General features: G+C 49.1%; 1 protein-coding gene across 4 annotated transcripts in view; it reads left to right on the top strand.

Moving 5' to 3' along the window:
* ARIH1 (ariadne RBR E3 ubiquitin protein ligase 1) overlaps nt 1-26,494 on the top strand; it is a 1,069,856-nt gene that overhangs the window by 715,060 nt on the left and 328,302 nt on the right. The gene's annotated exons all lie outside the window — the stretch shown is intronic.

The raw sequence follows: 26,494 nt of genomic DNA, 5'->3' as shown, positions 1-26,494 counted from the left end.
AGGTTTTGGAGTGGCAATATGGAGAAGGTTGCCATCCTTGAAAGACTTCCAGGGAGGGGTGCAAATCGGAGGTATGCCCTTCGGAGGTGTAGAAGCAGCCAGGGTGCGGGGGTCAAGGTAGCCAAGCGGGAGACGGCAGGGGTAGGTCAGGAAGCTGCGGAGAGGGGAGAGGGGACAACAGGAGAAGGGAAATTAATGAGGCTTGGTAAATGCATCAAAGAGGAGAAAGTTGGCTTTCGACTAAGACAGTACCATTCAAGTAAACCTTGATGACCCTAGAGGACTGAAAGTAGGCCAAGAGTGCCTCCCACCGGGTGCCACCATTAATGGGAGAAGGAACGAGAGCACAGAGACCATATGTAGAGTCCATAGGTCTGGCGAGGGAACCACAGAGGATGTTATGAAGGTTTGCCTGGAGGAGGCCCTTGTATAGGTGTCGGTGATGGGGAGGCCTGGGTTGGAGACCAGGATGTCCTTTTTAAACGTCTTCCTACCAGATTTAGTGAGGAGAGCAGGATAGTTGATAGAGAAGCAGTTAGAAAAGAGAAAGAACCATAGAGTAGGTAGGGAGAGGAGAGAAGGACGGGAGTGCTAAGGGTAGGGGAGAACACTAGGTAAGGACACAGGGCAAGGCAGCAAGCAGACGAGAGATGAGACAAGTTGACAAGACAGGTGCTTAGATAGTGGTAGGAAGGTTTCACAATGCAATTTAAAAACAGGAGAACACCTAAGTTTGAGTCTGCGAGATGGACCGTTGTGCAGGGTGGGGTGAGGTTCTATACATAACCTAAGCCACTCCTACCTTACTTAGGTGCTGCTGGTTGATGGCTGGCAACTGGCTTCCATTGCGGACACCGGCAGACCGAAGCTGGAGCCGCCACTAGAGGAGCCACCCTTTGCCTAGGGGCCCTTAGCCGCAGGGGGCTGCACGGGCAGAAGGCTGCCCTAGAAAGCTCAGTAATGACCAGTGAACAAGCCAATCGGGGGAGGGCTGGGAGGAGGTTGGGGGAGGGGGAATTAAAAGGAGGGGGTCGGGGAAGAAACAGAACTGAAAGCGGCCCATGGGGGACCTCAAAGTTAAAATTAGGGCAAAACAGCATTTACGTACTTAAAGAAGCAAGAAAGCCGAACACCAGACATTTTCACTCCAATAAATGGTAACGCTTCGTCGTCTGGTGTAATTCCATGAGCATCAATCCTTTAGACTGCTCATCAACACATAATGTATTATACCTGACTCATCTGCTGGACTCAGGGCTGGTTTTTAATTCCCTGAAGGTTAATTTAGCCGCAGTTTCAGCGTATACCAGGTCACAGAGAAAGGTCTTGTGGTGGAAAATCCCAGTAATCAAGGTTTTGCTGGAAGGGATTAAAAGACTTCATTCCCCTCAGCCCTCCAGATAAGGTGTGCATTGTGCCTTTCTATGCATGTAATTATTGCCAGTACGAAACATTTAATTTTCTACTGCGTACAGTTTACCCAAGGTTTTCACTATTTTTTTTTTTTTTTAAAAGCGTACTCTTTCCTCCACTAGATGGCACTGTAGTCTGTCATAACGCTAAGCTTTTGCCTAGCCCGGGGTGATTTCTAGATGGTCCCACTGCTCTGGCGGGCTCCTCTCCTGCAGGCAGACTGAGGCTCGTCTGTGGATAGGCAGCAGGAGGAGTGTGCAGTGCCGAGAAGGGCATCAAGCACACTTGAGATGGTGAGTGCATTGAAGGCATGTCTGCACCATGTGAATGTTAATGGCAGTCCTGACACTGTTTCTCAACCATTTGCCTGTGGTGAAGAAAGTGACAACAGACCCCGGCCCTCTCAAAATTGTTAAGTGTATATGTCCATTAAAGTTTATATTTAAATAAAAACGGACACGTTATGAAAAGAAAAACACCACTCTCACTTTCTTCTGAGGTTCTGCTGCAGGATACCATTTTGTGATCCAACTACAGAAGTCTATTGAGCCGCTGCCTGGAACATGCACTGGTGTTAAAGTGACTCCTCGCTCTGTAAAAAAATAAAAAAAATAAAAAAAAATAATTAAAGTATGTTTGTTATAGCTCTGCCTCTGCACAAGTAACGATCAGTATGCTCCTGAGTCTGGGTCCGATTTACAAAAGTGTTTTTCAATGGCACAATCCCATTGAAAAATGCTTTGTAAATCCAACCCTCTGGATTTACATTGCAAGTTTTCAACTGGCCTATAACGGCTATTCTTTCCACTTGGTTGGGGTCAGCCTTCACAAAACAACTGCTACTACCCTCTTAAGGATACATGGCTAAGTAAAGCCAGGATGCTCTTGAGTATGGGACCTGCCGGGTGGACAGATGGCTCGATACACCAGGTGCTCAACCAGCAGAGCTACCTTGTCGGCATGCCATATGGCTTTTACCTGGCTAAAAAAAACTCTTCTCGCCCACATTAGCCTTTCAACCAAATGGAGAGATTTGTCACACCGATTGTGAGCTTGGTAAAGCCATGCAAACACATACGTGGGTTTCTCTTTCTCTCTCGAATTTAGGGCGATTCAGACCTGCAGCAGGGCTTCACTGTGATGTCCAGTAGTTACAGCAGTCTTCTTCCTTCAGCTCCTCATTGGTTCTCGTTCCAGTGGCGACTCTGCCTTCCAAGTCCCAGAGTCCTGCTTTTAAGCAGTTTCCCCTATTCACAGAGCCTGGCTGTCAATCACACAGCAGGGTGGCTGTCCTGGTAGGACAGCCATCTAGCCAATCAAACTAGAGTGTGACTTGGGTCTCGAAGGAGACCCTGTGCAGGGGGCCTCAAACCCCTCCCTCACATGCTGTCCACTCGGGCGCCTAAGGAGGGCTTCTCTGCAGAAGCCCGCCAAAGGATGGCGAGCAGAGTAAAACAATAAAAGACCTTTTACAAAAAGAAATGGTGAATAAACCCGACCGGAACCAAATAAAAGTAAATGGGGTCCAGCGGATTAGAGTTTGAGGCTACCACCATAGCCTCTAACAATACTGAGGCTATTTTCATAGCTTGCGGTAGAATAAAAATGGTAGATGCCACTGCCACCAGCCAAATCTTAAAGAAAGGGAAACGAAATAATGTTCCATGAGACTCGGACAAAAAGGGATAACGATTGTAAAGTCAATGGCAACTTCACATGTTCTGGGAGACAGTCCCCGAAAATGGAGGTTTAAAGAGGGAAGTCTAAAAAGACAACCCTGTGTCACTGCACTAAAGGTGCTGTTTGACACAAAGTAAAAAGATGATGCCTATGGACTATGTGAGACTCCATAGTCCATGAGCACAAAAATGTACAACACCTAGCAAAACACATGTAAGAGTGGGGAAAAAAGGCTCAAGCTCTTAGCAGGTGAAAAAAAAATCATAGAAATCCAGCAAAGCTGCTGAGGGACTCAACAGGTAAGGTAAATTGGCAATTCTGGAGAATTCTCCCTAACACACACCGATATTAACGCTGTACTGCTATCACCATTGCCATTTTTGGCTCTTGTCAATGACCAGCTTCTTGCAAATGTAGTCATTACAAAAGGTGCCCAGGTGCTTATGCATTTCTATTCCTGTGCAAGTGAATAGCATGGCATCCTACGCAAAAGCAGGAGCAAAACATCGTGGCTCACCACACTGGGCACATGCAGTTGCTGGCCAACCAAACTTGTCTAAAACATTCTGGAACAGGACAAATGGGAAGTGAGCCCGCACAGACCAATGTCAGACAACCATTACTGCAGACAATTGCTTCATCAGTTTCCCATTCAGTCCTCATCCAACTCTTGCCGTGTTACCATCATGAAGCTTCACTAGTATCTTCACATATTCGCCCTCAGGCCTTCCCTCGTCAGGGACTCCCTATTCACGGAGTGGAAGGTTGCTTTCAACTCTACACATCTTTCATTCATCTCACAATGGAGTGTGGTGCTGGTCAGGATGGAAATAGTGCAAGAGAAGGGAACAAAATAATTAAAGGCTGAAAGGAGAATGTCTAAGGAACCTGGATGATGAAAGCATAAAATGCAATGAATGAAAATGTCGCTGTGCTGTATCAATCCCCTCCCCTCCAGTCTGCATACAGATCTGTGTTGTATTTTGACATTTTGCAACTACAGACCTCTCTTAGATCGATTGTTTCAGGTATGCATGGAACTTAAGCTCTCATTATTAAGTCTAAAACATGAAGGCAAGGGCAAAATAGAGCATGGAATGCAGCTCAAATGTTCCTTAGCCAGAAATGTGGATTCGGCCGTCGGGATATCGGATATTCCCTACATCAGTTATAACCAGCATGTTTATATGAATGTTGATGCCATCTTTAAATGGGCAGGTAGGGCCTGACAAGGAGCAGCCCGGCGGCCTGGGGACATGCACGAGCTGAAAATACGGGGCGGCCTGGGTGAAGTACTGGCTTGATGAATAGTCATGCCATCCTTCGGCTAGTCTGGGTGGGCCCAAAAGAGGGATCCTTCCCAGGCCGTGTTAGCGGTTTGACCCAGGAAGTCTGCAGTGGCCTGAGGAGTCATGCAGCCCCCAGTGCCCAGAATGGATACGACTCTACGGGTCTAATTGTACATATGGATTGGGTGTATGTGTTGGATACGTTTTACTCGCTTGCAGCGGAGAAAACTAATTTTTACTCTCTTCAAATTACATTTACTCTCTAATTTGAAAAATCATGCGTAAAATACTCCCACCTCAAAATCTTATCTGAGCATTGATTTTCCCCTCCCGCCCCCCAAATTTCAAACCCAGCTCCCGGATGGGACCTAAATGTGGTACTAACTAGACTTAATGGGAACTCCCTTTTGAAACGATGCATAAGGCTAACCTTGAAGCACTCACATTACAAGATCGCCTTCCTGGTGGCAGTCACTTCAATAAGAAGTTGGTGAACTACAGGCCCTTTCAGGTCTAGACCAATTTGTCACTATCCACAAAGAAAAGGTGGTTCTGCGCACTCACCCACGGTTTGTACTCAATTTAATTTCAAAGTTCCATGTGAACCAGTAAATGGAACTAGCCATATTTTGCTTGAACCCCACCAAAGTGGTAGAAAGAAGCCTACACACTGGATGTGCGCAGGGTAGACCTATATCAGACCACTAAGAAAAACCAACCAGTTTTTTGTCTGTGGCTGCTGGTAGAGAAGGGGAGGGGACCTTGTCTCTAAATCGGCCATCTCTAAGTGGAATGTCAATTGCATCACACTTTCTCTCTTGCCAAGAGATCTGCCCTTCAAGCACTCTACTTGGGGCACTGCGGCTTCCATAGCATTCATTACAAATGTTCCTCTCTAATCGATTTGCAAAGCAGCAACCTGGAGTTCTGTACACACCTTTACTAAACCCTACTTCCTGGATACGCTTGTGGGACAAGCGGTGCTAAGACATCTCTTCACTGCCGTTTCTTCTCACCACTAACTCCAGGTACTGCTTGCTAGTCTATGCACAGCATGTGATTCTAAGCAGATTCACAAGCATCGGAAGACTTACCGTAATAGCATTTCTGATGATTGTATCTGCTTAGATTCACATGCGCCCACCCTTCCTCCCCGCTTGAATGGAAGGAACATAGACATCTTACTATTACTTCTCTCTCTGTACTCACGATGGTCATAAGGCTCCCTCACGGCAGAAAAAATACAATCGGAGGGACCTCAACGTGTATGGGATTTTCGGTACACTAAACGTCACGTTAGTGATAGTTTTACAGGCACGCCCATTTCGACGTCTCCTTTTGATCCTCGAAAGACAAGATGCAATACTCGGATTACCACTAGATGTCGGACTATGTGCACAGCATGTGAATCTAAACCGATACAATCATCAGAAATGCTATTACGGTAAGTAATGCATGTCGTACACAAACACTAGTGTAACGCAAAAAACATATCAAACCCCTAAAAAGTAAGGTACAGATTAGTATAAGCATTACAGGTCTACAAAGTTAAACTCCTAACTTCAGAAGTCCATCCCTGAGATGTATGGGACTTGTGCCCAAAAGTTCAGCAAAGTCCATACAGTTTTGTGAATCTGGAAAAAATGAAGGTAGGGTCTCTGGGGTCCAATAGTTCCAGTGGCTATGGGACAAGTTAATCTAACAAAGGTGTCCCCAACTTTCGGAGTGGTTGTGTGTACAAGCAATGTAAAAGTTTACAAAAGCTATCAAAACATTTACGAAGGAGATAGGGGTGCAGGTAAGTGTTGCTACAACTGAATCCACCCCCCAACAAAAATGTGGTTATTCGTAGGACGTTGCAGGTCTGCTTTAGAGGTTGCAAGGTCGCTTTTCCCACTGTCAACCTCAGCCCTTTAACCCCAGGGGAAGTAGGTTCAAGCACTCCTCTGGTCGGCAGCTAATGCTGGTGCAAGGTCTTCCAGACCAGTTTAGAAATGCAAAAGAACTTGATGCAGGTACCCTCTCAGGATAGGACTGGATGCAGGTAAGCAGTTTCGGACAACGGCCACTGATGCACGGCGACGCAAAGGGATTCACTTACCGCGGTCAGACTTTCCCTCCTTTCCCGGGGCCCCTTGATGCTAGGACTGCAATATTTTGCAGAGGTAAGTCTTGTTGCACAAGCTGAAGATCCTCCACCATGTTCCAGGCCTCAACTCAGAACAGCAACGTCTACAGCACGGTAGCACAAACTTTGAGCTGGTCAGCCACTGGGCTGTCCAGGGTCACTTCTGAAGGCTCTTCTTCATAGGACTCTGAGCTGGCGTTGAGAATGGATGTTTCCTCCACTCCAAGGATAATGGCTCCTTCGCAGGACTGCTGAAGATCACTTACAGGACAAGGCTCTTTTAGGACAGCAGCAGAAGTTGGTTGCCAGGCCTCCTTCCAGCGGGTCTCTGGTCTCCTTGCAGTTCTTGCAGCAGGACAAAAGTCTTGGCCCGGTCAGTTTTTTCCAGGATCTCTTTTGAGCGTGTCCAGGGGTCCTCTTATCCGAAAAGCCAGATAAGCGCTGAAACTCCCACTAGCCAATGACGCATCTGGCCCACACACACCCCAGCAATGGTCCAATCAGGACCACTGGCAGCAAAACTCATGCATACCACTCATACACTGCCACTAGTTTGTGGATTGGGACCAGACAGTCGCAGCCCACTTCCAGGCAGCAAACAGATAGCCCTCAAGTAGCCGACCAAAGCCTCTGCTTTCCTGGGTACTGGAAGACTGTATAAGGATTTTCCTGGCCTCACAGGCCTAGAAGAAGGGTAAAACACAAGACGGCCAAAGGACAAGCGAAAACCCTTGTGGAATGGCCATGTTTGACCACTTGCCACAGTAGCCAAATGCTGTAAGGCTTAAACGAAATGCACCAAAAAATAGTAAAAAGTGACTGCTTCCATCAGCTTGTCCATTTAGCACACCTAGAGTAACCAAAAATCCTCTGGAGTGTTAGTGTAGGGCAAAACAAAGTGTACCCAATTGTACTGCATTGTAAGATGCATTGTAGAATGCAAAAAAGTTAACACATGTGATACTACGTTATTAAACGTAGTAACAAGACTAAGGGAAACCATGTTTTACAGTACTGACAGCCTGAAGGACATGTCAGTGTCCCCTTGACAGATGACCAAAAGTCAGTGTAGTGAAGCTTAAGACTACCCTGCACAGCAAAAAGAGCAGGTTGGATACAAAAATGAATGCAGAAATATTGGGGGATGTTAGGGAGAATTCTCATAAATGTGCCAATTCCTCCCTCCTTATATCCCTCCAGCACTTTTGCTAAACTTTGGGACTTTGAACTTTTCCATTTAATGTTTTGTGTTTTTGTTTCTTTTTGGTTATGGAGTGTAACCAACTCCATAGGCGCCCTCTTTTGCAATTGTCACACAGCACCCTCCGTGCAGTTGCACAGGGAAACCTTTTCATGCTTTCCCAAGGTTTAAATACCTTCTTTGGGATAAACTACTGTTTCCCAGAGTAAGTAAAGTGAAATTGACTTTACTAGTCTTTTAAATTCCTACACCCAGCACACCCTATCTTACAATAGTGCCGCAGGGGTTACTTTATATCTCCTCTATCTAGAAACTCATATAGCAGTCAAATGCTTCCCTTTCAGAATGGCTGGTGGCAGTGGTTTTACAACGAACTGCCATGATTTTTCCCGACAGCGAGCGCTGGTAGAGTTAAATCGCAGGAGCCATGTTTTTCAAGATGGCGTCTGAGCCCCCTCTGTAAAAACAGGTCCCGGTTTTCTTTTTTCGCCATTTCGTTGTGGAAAGGTCCTTCTAGAATTTTGCTCTGCGCGCCAAACCCAGTTTGGTTCCTTTGTTAATTTGTTTGGCAGGCTTCAGGAGTGAAGACCACCTCTGGCTCCCGAGTGTCTGGGGTGGGCATGAAGTGAGGGAGGTGCCCGAAACTCCCTGTGCTTAGTCTCCTAGGAGACCCAAATTATTCACTCTGTGATGATTGGCTGTCTGACTGTTCGGCAAGGACAGCCACCCTGCTGGGTGAGTGACAGCTAGGCTGGAATGAATGGGGGAGAACTGAATAAAAGGAGATTCTCTTGGCATGGAAGGCAGTCGACCACTGGACTGAAAGAACCAGAAGACGAGCTTGAAGAGGACAGCTGCTGGAAACTCCTGAACCGTTGATTTTCCTGGTGAAGCCCTGCTGCAGGTCCTAATCACCAAGTTCACTTCGACAGAGAAGCCCCTTCAAGGACGACTTCTCCCTTTGAGTTGTTGGGCCCAATCAACTCATCAGTAAGCCACCTGGATACTGATCTCGGAACTGGCTGAAATTTCCCCACAGTGCTGCAGGAAACCATAAAACTAGGGAGAGACACCAGCTTGTATGCTTGATTTACAGCTTCTGAAATTTGAGTTCTGCCACTCTTTGACTGTTTAAAGTGCAGTGCAGGCGTCCCCAGACTTCCTCCCTCTTGTCCCACGACTGAAACACAGGAACAGCGAGATCTGCAGGAACTTCCAGGAACAGAAGTCATCAGTTGCCTTTTTTTCTTCATTTGTAAGGTACTGTAAAACCAGACTGAGTACTTGCCTCTCGCGGTGAAAGTGCTTGAAACTTTCCTAACTCACAGGCCTAATCTGCTTGTGACCCAACATATGATTGTTCTTGCTACAAACTGTTCCTAAGAACCTTTGCAGAGATTCTTCCGTTTAACTACCAGAACTGCTTTATCCTATCCAAGACTTTAGCCCATTGACTTTGGCCTAGCCTTTTGAATTGAATTGACGCTTCTGGTGAACTCAAACTATCTACAACTGTCTAAGAATAATTGTAACCTTTCATGTTCTAATCATCTTTGCCTTTTAATCCTCTTGAAAAGTATTTCTAAAATAGTATTGAAGTGTATTTCTGTTAATTGCCCCCTTCTGAATGTTTTATAACTGACAGTTAAATTAATAAGTATTTAACAACGAAATCTTGAGTGTAAGAGCTTATTTGAACACTTGTGATTGTAGACCTCTGTTTTACAACATTACTGCTCACATTTCCCCTCTTGAGATAAGCCTGGCTGCTCAGCTCTGCTACCAAAACTGTGTAGTACAGACTTATACCAAAGGTTGGTTTGCTTACACCTGTAGTCCTAGTTGTATGTAGTGGTTCCAAAGGGTACTGCATACAAACTTTGCCTAACGGGGCACCATAGAAATGAAAGTTGCTGTAAAGAGAAATCTTTCGTAACACAGGAGCTTTCCTTTTTCAAAATTCAGGGTGGGAGTATGCCCATTCCTGCCAATGTTAAGTATATGCACCATTCAAAAAGGCAGTGGCTATCCGATCATGGGCAAACAGGCAACAGAAGTAAAGCATTACTTGCCTCCATCCTGCACAGGGTTAACAAACCAGCATAAGTGTCCCATGGATGTCTATGGGAGGAAAGCAGCAAAAGGAACTATTTCCTAACAGAAGGTGAAGCAGTGGATACTTCAGGGTTTTATGAGACGCAAATAAGGTGTTGCCAATGAAACTGCGTTGTTGATAATGCAGAGATGAAAACGGACCCCTTTCATAGAGTAAAGCTACACCTGTTCAGAGATGGGAAAGGTAGGATTCATTGTTGGCTTTGTAAAATGCATTTTTATAAGAACGAGAAGATAATGGAAGTAACTATTGTTAGGGAGGATTCTCATTGCTCCCACGTTTTCCTAATTCCTCATCTTTGACACTTGTCTAGCTTCAGCTGATTCGGATTCATCAACTCGATCGACGCACAGCAGAGGGTGCTGTGCGTCGATCGAGTTGATGTCCCTCCAATACCTCCGAGGGTGATGTCATCGAAGGGCATATATAGCATGCGTATCGCCCCTTGGGCTCAATTCCGTTTTTCCACGAACAGTGTTTGCTTCAAGTGAAATTCAGCGCGCCTCATCTAGTGACGTTACAAAACCTCGATAATTATGTCAACACTGTGGACACCGAAGTCAGCATTTTAAGAGAATGCTGCGACTTCGTGTCAAAGATGTCTTACTGCCCATATCGTTTCTGCCTGCCTGTGGTGCCTCGTGAGGGCCGAGATACCTCAAATTGTGCCAATCCATGACAGGATAAGCCTTAAGAGAACGGAAGGGGAAACTTAAGGTAGGAAAAAAATCACCTACCCGAGCCGCTAGACCTTTCTCCGATGAGTTGAGGCGACTCTTCTCAGAGGAAGAATGCCAAGCGATCTAGGTCGAGGAGTGGCTCCCACCACTCTTCTACTTCGAAGAGAAGGCACAGATGGTCACTTTTGTCAACTTCGTCTGACACTTCCCCACACCCCCCTCTTCTCTCCCCCCCCCCACAAAAAGATCAACACTGGCTGAATGCGAAGCCTTAAGGGTGGAAATGTTACAAATATTCCAGAAACAAAGCCATGCCTATCGAGCCTTTGAAAGAAACAGGACAGGAAAGGTCTTGTAAAAAATACCTGCATGCCCTCGAGACCAGGTAAATCTGATCAGCATCGGGACCCTCTGAGGCCTTGATCCGAATAATCTAAGGATCACACGAGACATAGGGAGAGGTCAAGGGCATCGACACCTTCGCCAGCGGTGCCGACGCACATCAAGCACTCAACATCGACTGCTTCTCCGCACTTGCCAGCTACGCAGTCAGTGCCAAGCACCCCTCCAAAATCGGTGCCGATAAAGAATATTTCTATGGCGTCGAAGCCTTCTGGCACAAAACCTGACCAGATTTATACTCCACTCCCGAAGGAAAGACTTAAAGAACTCTTTCTATCTTTGAAGAGGAAGGGCATTCTGACAATGAGGAAGCCTCATTTGGCTTATAGTACGGTACACCCAATGTACCAGAGAGCTGCATCTCTAAGGAACGTACAATGCAAGACCTATATGATAACTTGCAAACAGCAAGGGGGGTTGATACCTCCCCAGAACTTAAATTCGGAAAGCCTGAACAAAGTGGTCATGCAGACTCTTATTATAGACAGCTCATGTCAAAGGTGGTCGAATATTTGGGTTGGAGCAGACCCCCTTTGCCCTATGACCAAATCAACCTCACAGACATTCTGGACAAGGGTCCACAAACGGATTCCATTTTTCCTTTTCATGTGGCACTACAAAATGGGTGGCTAGGAATTGGGAGACTCCGTAATCTAATCCGGCAGTCGACAAGAACTTGACAAAAAAAAAAAAACACCCCTCCAGTTGAGACCCCGACTAGATGTTGAAACGCCCCACTCCGGAGAGTCTGGTGGTGCATGCAGCTATGGCTACTTCTAAACAGAAGCAGCATACCTTACCATCCCTCCTGATGGGGACTACAAGCGCGCAGAGGGATGGGCCAGAGTTATTTTCTGCAGGGAGCATGACACTAAAGTCTGTCAACTCCACTTGTGCCCTTGCAAAGTTTTTGTATAATCTATGGGACGATCTCCATGGCGGCAGAGCACATCCCCGAAGGGGATGTAATAGACGGCTCTTTAGCTATGAAGGATGGCAAAGAAGCCATGTGCGAGTCCCTTCAATCAGGATTGGAGTCTGCGGATGGCATCAGCAGATCCATGGCTACCAGCACTGTTATGCGCAGATTTGCGTGGTTGAGGAAGTCGCAGATTTGCACTGGATGTGCAGTCTAGACTTGTCAACATGCCTTTTTTAATCTTTTTGGCAACAAGGCTGACGAGCCTTTGAGAAATTACAGACCTCAAAAGCGGCAGCCAAGTATTTAGGCACTGCTATTAGACAAACTCCTCCTTTTCGTCCTAGTGCACAACCTTGGACGGCTAGATCTTTTCGCTACTGCTCCTCAGTTGGAAGGACTAGAGGAATGGCCAATCAGAGGCCAGAGAAGATTTCCTTTTGGTGGACAAGGTAGAGGTGCAAAGCCAGCTCAAGCAGCAGCCTCCTTACCATCGGCCTCTGCAGCTGCCGCCACAAAACTGAGTTCCGGAGTTACAGTTCATCAGCGGGGGGCAAACTGTCTCCGCATCTACAAGAAACTGTAGGCCACAGTTACTGCCTTCCTTTTATAAGAATACCTCGGAAGAATCCACCAGGGAATCACTCTTTGAGGATTCCAGATCTGCTCCTTGTGCCAGAGATTTTAACCCTGCTAGAGAGGGGTTCTATAGAACCAGTAACTGTAGCGGAAAGGAACAAGGGCTGATACTCCCCATATTTCATCCACAAAAAGGACGCCGGACCCGAGACCCATCTTAGACTTGAGATACTTGAACAAGTTCCTCTAGAAAAACAAGTTCAAGATGATCACACTTTCTCCGGTCCTTCAGGCCCTCCAACTCCAGGATTGGTTGGTGTCATTGGACCTTCAGGATGCTTATTTTCATGTGCCAATCCATCTCAAGCACAGAAAATACCTGAGGTTCACAGTTGGCGGTTCTCATTATCAATTTTGAGTTCTGCCCTTCAGACAGACCTCTGCCCACAGGGTTTTCACAAAGCTGATGGCAGTAGTGGCAGCATCCCAGGAGAGGGGGTAATTTAAGTTTACCCCTACCTGGACAATTGGCTGATCAGGGCACATTCTCCCGAACAAGCTCGAGATCATCTGTCACCTGCCACTCCCTTCAGACTGGGCTTCTTGCTCAATTACAAGATGTCCCATATGACACCTTTGCAAAGGCTCCAATACATCGGAGCTGTGCTACATACATCCTTGGGAAAGAGCTCGCCACCCGAGGTGAGGGCTGAAGACATTCTTCACATGGTTACCAAATTTGAGTGCCCAGAATCTTCCGGCCTTCTATTTCTTGTGGTTGCTTGGCTTCATGGCATCCTGCATTTTCTGGTGCCATAGGCTCGCCTGAGAATGAGATCCCTCCAATGGGCTCTAATGACACAATGGTCCTTGTTAGGAAGAATTCTCAGAAATGTGCTAATTCCACCCCACCTTAGAGACCCCCAGCAACTTGATTTTGAAGACTTGATTTTTTTTTTTAACCTGGAGAGACTGTGACCCTTTTTTTTTTTTTACCATTCTCTCGTATTTTAATGTGATTTTATACACTTCTTTTGGTTGTGGAGTCTGACAAACTCCATATGCATCCTCTTTTACATTGTGTCACAAAGCACCTTCAGTGCAGTGGCACACGGAAGTCTTTCAGATTTCCCAAAGGTTTAAATACCTTCTCTTGGATAAACTGTTTCCAAGAGCAGTAAACTGAAATTGGCTTTACTTACCATTGTAACTTTCTAGACCCAGCACACCATATCTTAGAATAGAGAGCCAGAGGGGTTACCTAGTTTCCCCTTTGTCTAGTTTCTCATGTAACATTTTTCAGTTACCCTTTTCGCACTCAATGGCTGGTGGCAGTGGCTTTGTTTGAACTACCATGGTGGGCCTTTACCGCAGGCTCTGTTCGCAGCTACAGTAAAGCACCCTCGGGAGCCATCTTTGTCCAAATGGCCCCAGTATTCTTTTTTTCGCCAGGTTTGGTCTTTGTTCATTTCGCCTTTGGCAGGATTCACGGGTGAAACCTACCTCTGGCTCCAGAGTCTTGGGTAGGCAGGAAGTGAGGGAGGTGCCCAAACCTCCCTGTGCTTAGTCTCCTAGGAGACCCAAATGCACTCTGTGATGATTGGCCGGCTGACTGTGCAGCAAGGACAGCCACCCTGCTGGGTGACTGACAGCTAGGCTGGAATGAATGGGAGAGAACTGAATACAAGGTGAGTCTTTTGGCTTGAAAGGCAGAGTTGACCACTGGACAAAGGAACCGAAAAACAACTTGAAGAGGATGCCTGCTGCAACTCCTGGACCGTTGGCTCACCGGTGAAGCCCTGCTGCAGTGCCAAAACGCCAAGTTCACATTGACAGAGAAGCCCCTGCAAGGACGACTTCTCCCCTTGAGCTGGTGGGACCAATCAAATCCAAAGTAAGTCACCTGGACATCCATCTCGGAGCTGGTTGTATTTCCACAGAGTTGCTGCTGGAAATCGTATAGCCAGGGAGAGGAACACCAGATTGTGTGCGTTGCTTTTAAGCTGGCCTAGAGCTTTTGGAAGATCCTCCGGACTGACCAAGCCTGATCCCCAACAGATTGTGGGGACCCCAGAAGCAAGCAAAGTCCATCTTGACAGCCAGGAACCGCAGTGTTGCTACTTGCGGTGGATGCGAGGAGCTGAAACACTGAACAGCCACTGAAAGTGAAGTTTGCTGGTTGTGTGTTTTGACTGTCCCAGTGCACTGCAGGAGTCCCCCCCGACGTCCTCCCTCTTGTCCCCACGACATAGGCCCAGGAACAGTGAGATCTGTAGAGCTGCACAGGAACAGGGCTCATCAGATGCATCTTTTTCTTAATTTCTAAGGTACTGTAAAAAGTCTGAGAACTTGCCTCTTTCTTGAGAGTGCTTGCAACTTCTACAACTCACAAGCCTAATCAGCATGTGGCCCTACTTTTGATTCTTCTTTTCATCAAAGACTCCGAAGAACTTGTGCAAAGACTTTTACATTTACTTAGCCAACGTGTTTCATCCTATACAATACTTTTGCCCATTGGCTCTGGCTTAGCCTATTGAATTGTATGACTCTTCTTGGAGGATCCAAAACTATTTCCCTGCTTAAGAATATTTGTGGTATCTTGTTCTAATCTTTGCCTTTTACTACCAACTTCTAAAAATATTCTGAATGCCAACAGTAAGGTATTGATGTCCCCAGCACTCTAGTTATTGAAGTCACCTGTGGGTGTAGGTTGTCTGTGGGCCATCCCAAAAGGGTGTTTACTGATTTAGAAACTAAGTGTACAGTATTGGTGTGTATTTGTGTTACTATTATATTGCTCCCTTCTGAAGAAGGCTTATTCTAACTGACTGATAAATGTATAATTGTTTATGCAAGAAACCCTTGAGTGTAAGAGTTTATTTGAATACCTGTAACTGTAAATCTCTAACTCCACTACAGCTCACATTGACCCCTCTTGAGATCAGCCTGGCTGCTCAACACGCTACCAAGACTGTCATACAAGCTTATACCAAAGGTTGGTTTTCCTATACCTGTAGTCGAGTTATGTGTAGTGGTCCCAGAGGATACTGCATACAAACTTTGCCTTACAGTCCCAGTTCTCTGGAAAGATGTCGGGCCGACTTCAGATTCCAACTAGTGTGTCATAGGATCTTTAGTGGTGGACTCCTGAGGAAAATATTCTGAAGGGAGAACCTTTTTTGGCAAACGTGGCCAGAGATTACAGTAGTGACGGATGCCTCAATCACTGGGTGGGGAGCCAATGTTAACGATCTGACAATCAGCTGTCGTTGGTCTCCATCGGAGTCAAAACTACAAATCAATCTTTTGGAGCTGAGAGCAATCAGACTTGCGCTGAAGGCTTTTCTACCCTCTGGACGGGGGAAAGAATGGCTTGATAATGAGGGGCAACACAGTGGCCATGCATTACATCAACAAAAGAGGTGTATGGTCACTACCACTGTGCATAGAGGCAATGCAGCTCTGGTACACAGCAATTCAATAAGGAATCTCCCTATTGCAGTTCACCTGGCTGGAGAGGCGAACATGGCGGCGGACGCTCTGAGCAGGCAGAGCACAGTCTCCCACGAGTGCGAACTAGCTCAAGAAGTCTTTCAAGAGATCTTTACCCTTTGGGGGAACCTCTCTGGTAGATCTGTTTGCGACCAGGGTCAACCGGAAGTGCGAAAGATAGCTCCAGCGAATTTCCTCTGAGAGGAGCTCTAGGAGACACATTAGTAGTGGACTGGGAGTTTCCACTCCTGTACACGTTTCCTCCAGTACCTGTCATTCCTCATGTAATCGGAAGGTTGAGAAGGTTCGAGAAACACATGATCCTAATTGCTCCAGATTGGGCCTGGAGGATGTTACTCAGACCTTCTGGATATGTCCATCTGTCCTCTAATAAGACTTCCACAAAGGAGGGTCATGTTCACAATCCAGAGGTCAAAACTCTCAACCTTTGCACTTTGTTTCTGAAAGGCTGAGATATAAGGATTGGGACCTCCCGGATGACGTAATGGAGATGTTCCTTTCGGCCAGAAGACAAGCCACAAAGTCTTTATGCCGTTGGAATACATTTTGCAGCTTGTACAGGGAACAGAATGTTGATCCTTTTCTATGTGAAACTCAGGATGTTTTATCCTTTCTTCTAGCCTTGGCTAATTTGGGCCTTCAGCTCGGTACCATTAAAGGCTACTTAGCAGCGCTATCCATCTTTTTTAAAATTGATTTTATTGAATTTTGTTCATTGCAAGTCACATTACATAGTAAAAGATTACAAACTCAGGGTTACAGAGCGAGATCAGAGCTTTTTAGAACTGTCATATTTTCATACATCTTACACATGCTTCCACTCCCGAGCTGCAAGAAATCAACATGACTTTCCCTTCGCCCTCCCTCCTTCCCCCTGTTGGTCGAAGAAACATCCTAAGAACTTTTTGTGTCAATTTTCTGGTCCGTTTTATGGTTTAGGGGGATTTCCCGTTGGGCTAGTCTTTTTCAAAATACCACTGGTGACTCAATTCCTAAAGGAACTCACTAATGTGTTCCCTCCATCTCCTTTCCAGGTTCCGGTTTGGGAACTTAATCTGGTTTTAAAGTTCCTCATGTGTGCTCCATTTGAACCTATGCACTTATGTCCATTAGGTTATTAACCTTTAAAACAATCCTATTGGTAGCTCTGACATCAGCGAGTTGGAGGCACTTTCATCCATTCCACCCTTTACCACCTTCTACAAGGACAGGGTTATTTTAAGGGTCAAACCCTCCTTTTTGACCAAGATCATTTCAGACTTTCATATTAATCAGAAAATCGTCCTTCCTTCTTTCTATCCCCCTCCTCATCCAGGTGGGGGAAGAGGAAAGACTTCCTAGGTTAGACCCTCAGAGGGCCTTAAGCTTTTACATCTCCAGAATGTCTAAGTTGAGAGTTGATAACCAACTTTTTATCGGATATATGGGACATAAGCTAGGTTAGGCTGTTTCCAAGCCATCCTGGTCTAGGTGAATAATTCTCACAATGTTACAGGGTGGCAGGTAAAGACCCTCCTGAAGGTTTAAGAGCTCATTCTACTAGGGGCATGGCTACATCGACAGCCCTTCAGAGGGTTGTACCTATAAAATCTATTTGTGAAGCGGCAACGTGGTCCTCCATACACAGGTTTACTTAACATTATTCCCTGTATTACTCCTTTGGCCAGGATGGTTCTTTTGGCAAAGCAGTCCTTCATTCTATTAATGAAAATCTATGAATTCCAATTCTACTCCCTCCCCTAAAACATAATACAGCTTTGGGAGTCTGTCAAAGATGAGGAATACGTGGGAGGACACAATCCATTCAAAGAACAAGTTATTTACCCCAGGTAATGTTGCGACTGGATGTTCCTCCCACGTATTCCTCATCACCCTCCCACCCTACCGCAGTAGAATTTCCTGTGCTATTACAGCTTCCGTTCCATCAAGGCTGAATACGGTCACTCCTGTGTTTTATGGTTCTCATCTACAAGAGGAGGGAAAAACAGAGGCCAATGGGCGATTCGTGTTCTATATATGCCCTTCGATGACATCACCCTCCACTGAGGCCTTCGACGGACATCGATTCGACCGCATCGATGGATAGCACCCTCTGCCGAAAAAAAATTACAACGCAGCTGAAGCTGGACAACGTGTCAAATTTGGGGAATACGTGGGAGGAAAATCCAGTCGAAAGGACGTTACCATGTGCAAGTAACTTGTTCTTCTCCAGCATGGGGTCTGGCATGGATTCACATGCTCATGAATATTCCCCGTCGTCAGGCTGGGAATCCTCGGTAAAGAAAAAACCAGTATCAGTTTCGTTTCTGATCTGTCTTTCGTAGTAATAACCAATCACTGGTCTCTGCGTCATACTGACCACAGCCAATGACTGCCCTCTACCTAAGCACCTCCTCCGGCAGCCATCTTCAGATTTTTACCGCACGTTCATGTGTTGGGATCCTCGTGCTATTGCTCTCGAGCGTTAGTGCTATTTTTTCGCGCCTTTTCAAAAAACTTCGATTCTTTCGGTCAAAAGAGCCTCAAGCTCCACCGATCCTACATCCGATCAACGGGGACCCGTGTCGGATTCGTCTTGCCCCTCAAGGGTGAAGATTTCGTCGAGCTACACTTCGGAGGACTCCAGAAGCTTCTCAGGCCCGGTCTCGGAGATGGCCCAGGAGAAGGGAAGCTCGACGCCCGGAAAGCTGTTCAGGGTCTGCCCTGGATGCCAGCTGCAGAACGTCTTTAAGGAGGACGAACACTCTTTCTGCCTTTACTGCCTTCATGAGGACAAAACGCACGTGGAGAAGGACTGTGCGTTTTGCGGCAACATGTCGGAACGGACCATGAAGGACCGTCATCAACGTCTCGCCAACTGGCTGGAGGGTAAGAGCCCGTCTGGCGAGAAGAAGAAGAAATCCGAGCGGTCTTCTAAGACCTTTGAGGGCGCCCCGGCGACGGGGGCCCAACATAAGGCCAAGCACCGCGAGTCCGCTGGCACCGGGAGCGCTGAACGGTCGGGCTCTACGGGCGCCAGGCAGGGCGCACCCTCCCCGGCACCATCAACCACGAGCCAACGCTCTGGGTCGGGTAAGAGGAAGGCCGAGCACCCGGCGAAGCTCCTGGAGAGGCCCCGGTCGAGCTCTAAGGCAGAGGAGGAGCGTGGCAGTGCCCCCTCCCTCAAGGATGAGGCGGTGAGCGCACCTAAGGTGGTGAAGGCCTTGATCCATCCGACCAGGCCCTCTATCGAAACGGTCGCGGCGGCCCTGGCTCAGCCTGTGGAGGCTACACCAGTGGTGGCGACCTCAGGGCCCAGAATCTCCCTGCCTCCTCGGAGGGAGTGTTCTTTTGTGCCCATCGATAGGACCCCCGTGAAACCCTCCGTGGGGAAGAAGGGGGGGCAGGGCGTCGTCGTAGATTCGGCCTCAACCTCAGAAGAGGAGCTGATCGAGGTCTTAAGCCACGGCCTAGGCGTGGAACAAGGCCAGCCCGTCGGAATGGACCCCGACGCAGGTAACGACGACGACATCGTCGAGGATACCGACGGGGCCCCTGCTCGCCCGTCGGATTCCCCTCTGCCAGCGCCGCAAGACAACTCGGCGGCCATTTTGTTGGCCATACAGTCCTTATGCTCCGAGATAAGGACGAGGCTACCGTTACCGACGGAGGAACCTCTCCCGTCGGGGGATCCAGAACCGGGACCTTCTGGTGTTCCCCCTACCAAGAAAAGAAGGATCCATCCACCACCTCCTTTTCAACCGTCGCGCCCCGTCCTGCCCTCCTCCCCGTCCACCCGAGGGGATGATACGGGGACTGACACGGCAGCGACGGGTACGGACGACGAGGCATACGACGAGGATATTCCGTCGTCGCCTCCCACCAGGGCTTCTCCGCCCGACGAGATCGGATCTTTCCACTCCATGATCTCCAGGGCTTCCGAGCTTTTCCAACTCTGCCCTGAGGAGAAGAAAAAGGAAGGCTTCCTTTATCAGCGGCGCGAGGCCAAGAGGAAGACGGTCCTCGCAGTGCCTCTGTTGGACGACATTTGGGATGAGGGCCTTTCCCTCCTCAAGAACCCTTCCACGACGCCAGCTAGAAGAGACCGGTACGAGAAGAAGTACCGGGTCCCTGACACGGCCCCCCTATGCCTCCGGGCGCAGCCTACCCCGGATTCCGTCGTCTCCGCGGCAGCCAGGAAGAAAGCGGGGGGGGGGTGCGGCCTCCACATCGACTTCCCCGCCGGACGGCGAGGGAAAGAAATTGGATGCTATGGGGCGTAGAGTCATCTCGTCGGCAGCGACGACGATTAAAGCGGCCAACGCCTTGGCTATCGTGGCCCGCTACGACAGGGAGCTCTGGTACAAGATAGCTCCCCTGCTGGATTTTCTGCCGGACGACAAGAGGGCGGAGGCCCTGGAGATCCTGCAGGAAGGTGAGGTGGCCTCGGACCACGCCATCACCGTGGCGACGGACATCGCCGACACTGGGTTCCGCCAGCTGGGCAACGGCGTTTGCCTTCGACGTCGTGGATGGCTCAAAGCTACGGACTTCCGGCAGGACGTCCAGACCAGAGTCCTGGACATGCCCTTCGACGGGAACAACCTATTTAGCAAGACAGTGGACGATTCCCTCCAGGCCATCAAGGCGGATACTGAGACGGCCCGGGCCCTTGGAGTCCTGCAGCAACGACGGACGCCCTTTCGGAGCGGCGGAGGCAAGGGCGCCTCCAAAGGTTCCGGCGGCGGTTTCGCTTCCTACCGTCAAGCGGCCCGCTCGTCGTCGCAAGAGGCCTACAGAGGACGAGGCAAGTCTAGCGGACCCCGCCGTCGTCGCCAAGGAGGTCAAGGCGGCAAGGCCGCGTCCAAGCAGGATTGAACCGGCCGTGGGGTCGGGCCCCCACCGAAGCACCCCGGTGGGAGGCCGGCTGGCGGGCTTCGTCAGCGCGTGGGAGTCCATCTCCACCGACCGTTGGGTGCTGGACGCCCTGGCCCGGGGCCACGCGCTCGAGTTTCAAAGGTGCCCGCGCGTCCCCCCCGTGGCCAGGAAAGAACTTCACGTCCCTCAACTTCTCCTGGAGGTAAAGGCGATGCTCAGAAAGGGCGCCATCGAACTCGTTCCAAAGAGGCTTCGGGGCTCCGGAGTCTACTCGAGATACTTCCTCGTGAAGAAGAAGACGGGAGGATGGCGCCCCATTCTAGACCTGCGACGTCTGAACAAGTTCATCAAGGCGCAGAAGTTCCGGATGGTCACCCTCCAGCACGTCCTGGGTCAGCTGGAGGAAGGAGACTTCCTATCGTCGTTGGATTTGGAGGATGCCTACTTCCACATTCCCATCCTAAAGGGGCACCGAAAATTCCTCAGATTCGTGGTCCAAGGGCGTCATTACCAGTTCAAAGCCCTTCCCTTCGGACTACGGTCGGCACCCAGGGTATTCACCAAGTGCCTCGCACCGGTGGCGGCGCAGCTGCGCCGCGAGGGGATTCACGTCTACCCCTACCTGGACGACTGGCTCATCCGCGCCAAGACGAGGGAGCTCGCCGTGGTCCACACGGCAAGGACCGTCCAACTCCTCACGGACCTGGGATTCTCCGTGAACTACGCCAAATCCCACCTGGTGCCCGCGCAAGTCGCACTGTTTCTGGGAGCGAGGCTCGACAGTGTCCCTTCTGGCCTCCCCGTCGGAGGAGAGGACCAGGACCATCTTGGGCAAGGTGCAACGGATGTTGGTGGCCGACGCGGCCAAAGTGAGGTCCATCAAGTCCCTCCTCGGGATGATGTCTTCCTGCATCTACCTCATTCCTATGTGCAGGCTCCGGATGCGCCCGTTGCAAGAATTCCTGGATGCGCGCTGGATCCAGACGACGGGCAGCTTCGAGGAAAGGATCAAGCTCGACGAGAGTTTCCGACGAGCGATACGGTGGTGGGGCACCCGCGCGCATCTGACGGCGGGCATGGACTTCCAGACCCCAGACCACCAGGAGACTGTGACCACGGATGCCTCCCTGGAAGGATGGGGAGCGCACACCCAAAATCTGCACGCAAGGGGACTCTGGCTCCCGACTGAGAGGTCCCTGCATATCAACGTCCTGGAGCTCCGTGCAGTGTTTTGGGCCCTCAGGTCCTTCCTTCCGTCCCTCAAGGGCAAGGTGGTGAGGGTCTTCACCGACAACACCACCACCATGTTTTACATCAGGAAACAGGGCGGAACCAGGTCCCCAGCGCTGTCCATGGAGGCGCAGGACCTGTGGCATTGGGCCGTCGCCCAAGGGATTTTTCTGGTGCCGTTTCATCTGGCAGGGATAAAAAACACCATCGCCGACTCACTCAGCAGGGAGCTGCGCTCGTGCCACGAGTGGGAACTACGGCAGGATCTGGTGGATCGCCTCTTCCGACGGTGGGGCACACCCCAGATCGACCTGTTCGCGACGGCGACGAACACCAAGTGCCGGAGGTTCGCCAGCAGGTTTCCCCAGACGAGGAGCATGGGCGATGCTTTCTCGTTCCCCTGGGAGGGCCTGTTCCTCTACGCGTTCCCTCCTTTGCCTCTACTAATCCGGCTCGTCAACCAGCTCAAGAGGTCACGGTGCAGGATGATCCTCGTCGCACCTGCGTGGCCGAGGCAGATATGGTTCCCGGACCTTCTGGACTTGTCAGCGTCTCCGCCGATCAAGCTGCCGGCGGACGCGGATCTACTCTCCAGGGTAGGAGGCGCCATCCTCCACCACGACCCGAAGTCGCTGAACTTGCAGGCCTGGCTCCTGCAGCGCTAGAGTTTGGAGGATACGACATACCGGCCGATTGCAGAGAGGTTCTTGCAAAGGCCAGGGCGTCCTCGACTCTTAAATGCTACGGACACAAATGGAAGAGGTTCTCTGTCTGGTGCCACGCACAGAAGATTAACCCTCTACGGATTACGGCTCCCCAAGTACTGCCGTACCTGCTGACGCTGGCCAAGGCTGGTCTGGCACACGCGTCCATCAAGATTCATCTTGCTGCGATCTCCCGATACACCAGAACCACGGGGCGGACGTCCTTGTGGTCTCATCGTCTGGTGAAAGAGTTCACGGAGGGACTGTTCAGATCGTTCCCGCCGTGGTGCTGACCAAGCTCATGGGACCTCCGTTCGAGCCTCTGCACTCGGCCCCGTTGAAGTTTCTATCGTGGAAAACAGCTTTTCTTGTGGCCATCACCTCCGCACGACGAGTGGGAGAGATCCAGGCCCTTTCCTGCAAGGCCCCGTACTTGACTTTCCACGACACGAGGGTAGTGCTCAGGACGCACCCCTCCTTCATGCCCAAGGTACCGCCGGACTTCCATCTCAACGAACCCTTGGTGTTACCTGTGTTCTTCCCGTCGCCTTCGTCGCCGGCTCAGAGGACTTTGCACTCGCTGGATGTAGCTAGAGCGCTGAAGTTCTACGTGGACCGCACAAAGGGTTTTCGGAAGACGTCACAACTCTTTGTGAACTTTGGACCTGTCAATCAGGGGAAGGCTCTCTCGAAGGCTTCCATCTCCAGATGGCTCTCCGGCTGTATCATGTACTGTCACTGGTTGGCAAACCGACCGCTGCCTGGCCGTCCGAGAGCCCATTCCACCAGAGCGATCGCAGCTACCACGGCGTTCCTATCTGGTGTGCCCCTGCTGGACATATGCAGGGCTGCTACGTGGAGGTCGACGCACACCTTCACGAAATTCTACTGCGTCGACCGGGATTCCAGGGACGAGTCCAGGGTCGGCCAAGCAGTGCTGCGCAACCTGTTCGCCTGAGGTGAGCCTGGTGAGGAGGTAAGATGCTTAATGTTGAGTTAATGTGATGCTTAATGTTGAGCCTTTGCCACCTCCCGTGGTTGTGCATGTGTGTACTGCTATGTATTCTTTATTCATGAGCATGTGAATCCATGCCAGACCCCATGCTGGAGAAGGAACAAGTTACTTACCTGTAACTGTTGTTCTCCAGCATGGGTCTGGCATGGATTCACATGCGAACCCTCCCGCCTACCCCTCTGCGGCTCTTCACTTGGTCATACTGCCACTTCACGTGCTTCCAAATCTGAAGATGGCTGCCGGAGGAGGTGCTTAGGTAGAGGGCAGTCATTGGCTGTGGTCAGTATGACGCAGAGACCAGTGATTGGTTATTACTACGAAAGACAGATCAGAAACGAAACTGATACTGGTTTTTTCTTTACCGAGGATTCCCAGCCTGACGACGGGGAATATTCATGAGCATGTGAATCCATGCCAGACCCATGCTGGAGAACAACAGTTACAGGTAAGTAACTTGTTCCTTCTGTGCTAATTCCCTTCTACCTTAGAGACCCCCAGCTCTCTTATCCTGGATTGAGACCTTTTTCTCACTCTTGTATTTTTCTTTGATCTGAACCCTGTTTCTTTTGTTTTTGGAGTCTGACCAACTTCGTAGGCATCTTTTTGTATTGTGGTACACAGCACCTTCAGTGCATTGTCGGAAAAGTCCTTTGGATTTCTGTTAAGGTTTTAAACCCCCTTCTGTTGGATAAACTACTGTTTCCAAGAGTAGTAAAGTGAAATTGATTTTGACCCATTTCTCTTTGTATACCCTGCCCACACCATCTTATGTGGAGTGTTGGGGGGGGGGGGGTGGTGTTCCTTATTATCCCCTTTGTCTACCTTCTCATGTAACATTTTTAATTTTGACCTTACTACATTTAATGTCTGGTGGCAGTGGTAGAATGTTCCTACAATTGTGTGTTTTTACTGCAGGTTGAAACCTCATCTACAGTATTGCACCAATGGGGGCCCATTTTGTCAAAATGGCCCGGTCTTCTTTTTTCACCATTTCTTGTTTGTAAGGTCCTTCGAGATTTACTTTGCGCGCCAAACCCTTTGTTAATTGTCTTTGGCGGGATTCACTGGTAGTTTCGGGAACCTCCCTTGCTTCCTGTCCTGTGTGCTTAGTCTCCTTGGTTACAGCAATGCACCCAAAGGTGATTGGCCGGCTGGCTGTCCTTGGAGATCAGCCACTCTGCTGTGCGAGTGAGAGCTAGGCTGAGAATTAATGGAAGAAACTTGCATAAAAGATTAGGTCGTTTTCAAGGAAGGCAGAGTCGACCACTGGACGAAGGAACCAAAGACGAACCTGGAAGAGTAGCTTTCTGCACCCTCCTGGACTGTTGGTTTGCCTGGTGAAGCCCCGTTGCAGTGCTGAAGCTCCTTATTTCGAATTGATGAGAGAAGCCCAGAACAGACGACTTCTCCCCTTGGGTTGGTGGGACCAACTGACCCCAAGACTAACTTAACTGGAACCCCTCTCCCTGCTGGCTGTACTACTTTGCTGCTGCTGAAATCAAGTGGCAAGGGACAGGAACACCAGAATCGAGTGCATCGTTTTTAAGCCAAACCCGAGCTCCAGGCAGATCCTCCGGACTCCCTCGAAGCAGTACTGACCAAGCCCGAGCCACCTCAAGAGTGCTGGACCCCAGAAGCAAGGGTTGCCCATACGGTGTCCAAGAACTGTGATGGTGCCATTTGCGAGTAGCTGAAACCAACAAGTGCTGCTGATCTGAATTGTGCCCATTGCTGCCGCTGACCTTCAAACCGTAGTGCAGGAGTCCCCAGATGTCCTCCCTCTTGTCCCCACGACTGAGGCCCAGGAACAGAATCTGCAGAACTACAACAGGAACAGAAGCCATCTGGATCCCTTTCTTCAGACTCAAGTTACTGTGTAACTAGGAGTACTTGCCTCTGGTTTTGTGTAGCTTGCTTGTTCTCACTGGAGACTTGCATTGGCTGACTTTTGCAAAGTTGCTTGCATCTTTGCGTCTCACAAGCCTCCCAGCTTGTGGCCAAACAGTGATTCTTTTTGCTACAGAACTCTTTAACATTGTGCAAGACTTTTGTGCTATCTTCAAGAAGTGCCTCGGCTATCCTAGACTTTGCTCAACTGCCATTGGCTTGCCTGGCTCCCTGTAGACTCTTCTTACCGTCTGATTGTTTGTTGATCTGTCCCTCAATAAGTCATGCATACCTTACTTGTGTAGCTGGGAAAGGGTTAAATGAAACTGAAGGAGTGTATTTTTGAAGTGTATTTGATTGTTGCCAATTGGCCTCCTTCTAATGAAGGCTTCTTTATTTAAACTGATTGTTACATTCATAAATATTTTAATCAAGAAATCTTGAGTAGAAGTGTTATTTGAATTCATGTCACTGTGAATCTCTGTTGCATCCCTACAGCTCACATTGACCCCTCTTGAGATAAGCCTGGCTGCCTAGTCACTCTACCAACTTGTGTAGTACAGGCCTGTACCAAAGGTTGGCTTACCTTTTGCCAAGAGGACAAGGCTGGTGTAGTCTCCCACAGGGGTACTAAATATAATCTTGACTATTTGGCAGCGTAAGCTGTAGTTGTGCAGGCTGTAAGTATTCACATGGGAAGTATAGGCAAATGTGAAGGTAATTTGTATTCGCTGACAAGTGGAGAAATTTGTGATCACATCAGGCAGATGGGGGGGGGGGGGGAGGACTATACGCAGAGGCGACGTGTGAAATGTTTTGCAGAACGATGAACACTATGTAGCTAGCTAACACGTGTTCTTCAGATGGACTGTAGTTTGGGA

The sequence above is a fragment of the Ambystoma mexicanum genome, chromosome 11 (assembly GCF_040938575.1).
Source record: "Ambystoma mexicanum isolate Mex_15411 chromosome 11, UKY_AmexF1_1, whole genome shotgun sequence".
Lineage (NCBI taxonomy): Eukaryota > Metazoa > Chordata > Amphibia > Caudata > Ambystomatidae > Ambystoma > Ambystoma mexicanum.
This window is presented reverse-complemented; position numbering and strand designations above follow the sequence as displayed.